The sequence below is a fragment of the Condylostylus longicornis genome, unplaced genomic scaffold, assembly GCF_029603195.1.
Source record: "Condylostylus longicornis isolate FDR11 unplaced genomic scaffold, ASM2960319v2 ptg000106l, whole genome shotgun sequence".
NCBI lineage: Eukaryota > Metazoa > Arthropoda > Insecta > Diptera > Dolichopodidae > Condylostylus > Condylostylus longicornis.
In genome coordinates, this window is record NW_026578074.1 from 1,242,191 (window position 1) to 1,245,449 (window position 3,259).

General features: G+C 22.4%; 1 pseudogene; it reads left to right on the forward strand.

Moving 5' to 3' along the window:
- The first annotated feature begins 980 nt into the window (after positions 1–980).
- LOC129614204 (40S ribosomal protein S14a-like) lies at positions 981–1,344 on the forward strand (annotated as a pseudogene).
- Positions 1,345–3,259: the final 1,915 nt, after the last annotated feature.

The window sequence follows — 3,259 nt, forward strand, 5'->3', positions numbered from 1 at the left end:
TATAAATTTTATATGTACTTATATAAATTACTAAAAACATAAAATTTTATTGAATACATAATATTAAAAGATATAAATTCATTTAAGTGCATATAATATTAAATAAATATTTAAATTGTATTTAAAATAAATAAATTTTAATAAAATTTTTTTTAAATATGGAAAATTAAAACACCTGTACTATGCACCAATATAGCTACATATGTATATATATTAAATGACCAATATACATATATAATTAGTAAAATGTGATTTATGTTTTGTACTTTTGCATTTTTCCAGTCACGAAAGAGAAATTCAAAAAAAAAAGATTCCATTTAAATAAAACAATTTAAAAATTTTTATTTAAATAAACAATTTTATTATTATAACATTTAATGCCATAACACTTCTATGTTAATGTTAATGCCATAACACTTCTATGTTAATGCATAAAATTATATTACAATTATTTCGGAAAAAAGTATATTTTGGCTAAAAAACTAATTTGACAAATTATAGTTATTCCTGTTTTTCTACGAATTACTTAAAGATTGTTGAGAAATGAACGGGAAATTCGAATTTGAAAAAATATCAAAGATTTGGCACAAAAAATTACGTGCGGAAAACTCTTCTTCCAATAAATAATTTTTATTTTAATTTATATGGCTCGCCCTTCTACTTTCTCTCATTTTTGTAAAAAGAAGAATATTTTTCTTTTCGAAAATTTTCATATTCAATAATTTATGTATTAAATTTACAAAACTTTCATGTCAAAAGTTTTGACTGTATTACTTTAAAATAAAAAATTATTCAACTTCAATTTATGCAATATCTGTAGTTCATGTTTGTTACGGCAGGCTATAGTCACCTACCTAATTAAAACTGGGACATTACATAGTATATGATGTCATGCACTAGACTTATGCTTCCCCTAGGAGTTCCTTTCCAATTTTCCGGTCATTTTTATTGGTCGACTTAAAAAAAAATATTATTAAATAATGACACCACATAAGAATAAAATTCAAAAAGAATAAGTTCAAGTTTCGCTTGGACTACAAGTACATGATGGCTAAAATTTATTTTATCTTGCACATATTTTTGGTAGTTTTAATGACACAATTGTACATTAATCTGATTTATCTGATCATGAAACGATAGCTCCAAGTTACTAGTGGTATGAAAGGAAATGCTGATCGTGATGAAGCATCTTCTTACGCTGCTGCAGTGTTAGCTGCACAAGACATCGCTGAAAAATATAAATCACTAGATATCACTGCCTTACATTGAGCATTGAAAGCTTTAGCTTGTTCATCAATGAAAATTTGATGTATTGAAGATGTAACTCCAATTCCATCAAATTAAACATGTTAGAAAGAATGTTTCTTGTAGATTGTAAATTAAGATTAATTTTTTTATGTAAGGATCATAAAATTATTCTTTAATATCCGAAATTAAAATGTTGAATAAATTAGAGAAATCGAAGCAACTCAATTAATCTTTTAAATTACTTCAAACAAAATTATTATCATTTGCAACATTTTGTATGATAAACAAGAATGCATATCATACATAATGTATATGAAAAGAATTTATAAATATTTTTTATATAAAATTAATATTTTAATTAAAATCATAATAAAATTTATAGATTAATAACCTTTAAAAAAATAAATCGATTAAAAAATTTGAACAAAATGGTTAAAAAAAATTTAATTGCTTTCCGCCCGAAAAAGGAGAAAAAAACACTTAAAATACTTTTTAAATTAAATTCCATAATCACATAAGAATTTATCATTTATATATCTTAATAATGTTGTTATATTAAATTTAAAATGAGTGCAAATACATAAAATGAGAGAAGGAAATAAAAAAGAAGAAAAAAAGCAAATTTTTTTTCAAAAAATTCAAGTGAACAAAATCCTTAAAGGTTCTTCTTTCTCATTTTGTTTTTTTTTTTTTCCCAACAAACTCTTAAAGGAAAATATTTGCTCAATAAATCTCGATACCTCCGATTGAAGAAGCTAAAATCATTTCAACTTCTTTAACCTTATTATAAGATTTTCACACCTTTGAGTTATAACAGTTTTTTTTTTTTTTTTTTTGTAATGATAAAATTCACATAAAAATTATTTACATTTTCTGTTTAAATTTTTTTTTTCATTTTATAACCTCATAAATTAATGTACATATATAATAAGTTTGGATAAAAAAAAAATTTTCCTCCCCTTTTTGAAGCAAAAAAAAAACTTCAGGACCTTCAAAGAAAATTCATCATTATTCTGTGTATATTTTATGTTTTCTTTTTTGTTATACAAATTATAAGGGTTTTCACTAGCAAAAAATTTTATTCAAAATAAAAATTTTAAAACTTGGAATCGAAAATAAGAGTGAAAATCGGATCAAGTTCTGTTAATTATGAAACATAGAAATAAGCTTTTTCATACTAAAATTTCGAACATCTGTCCAATTTAAAAAACAACAGTTATAATACAGGTTATTCGCAAACTCTCTAAATCAAACAAGTTAATGGAATTTTAACACAACTAGGCAATTAATAGATAATGCCTATAGCTCTTCAAATTTTCTCATTATAGAATTTTCGAATATATTAATATATCTTTGATTTACTCTAAACTAAACTGTAATTAATTCTGTATTTGATAGTGTTATCTGTTATAATATATAACAGAAATTCATTTATAAATTAATATTATAATTCAAGAATATTACAATCATCATACCCAATATTTAAATAGCTATATGCTATATACAAAAACATAATATATCACCCTGTACAATGAAAAAAAAATTAACTTTTTTAATATTCTGCTATGCATATATAACACATATACATACATATATACCATATCCCTTAATATACAAAATTAAGTTGAATTGATTTTAATATAAAAATCACTTTTCAATGATGTCTTTATCCTAAGGCAAAAATGAAAAAATATATACATACCATCTATATATATGTACATAAATAATAACACTTAAAATATTATATAATACGCACCCAAAATTCTATATATACATATAATATAGAAGGGGTACTTTGAATAATTTCAAAGATTAAAAAAAAACACAAAATCATCAACCTTCATTTTTTAGTGATGATTTCCTTGTATAATCCAAAAAAATTGAAGTCTAGGAAAATTTTGTAGACCTTAATACAATTTTTTTTTGTTTCAATAGACAAAAATTTCTTAGACATTGGAACTTCTCAAAGTCAATTCTATTTTTATATTTTATTATTTATTATGTATATACG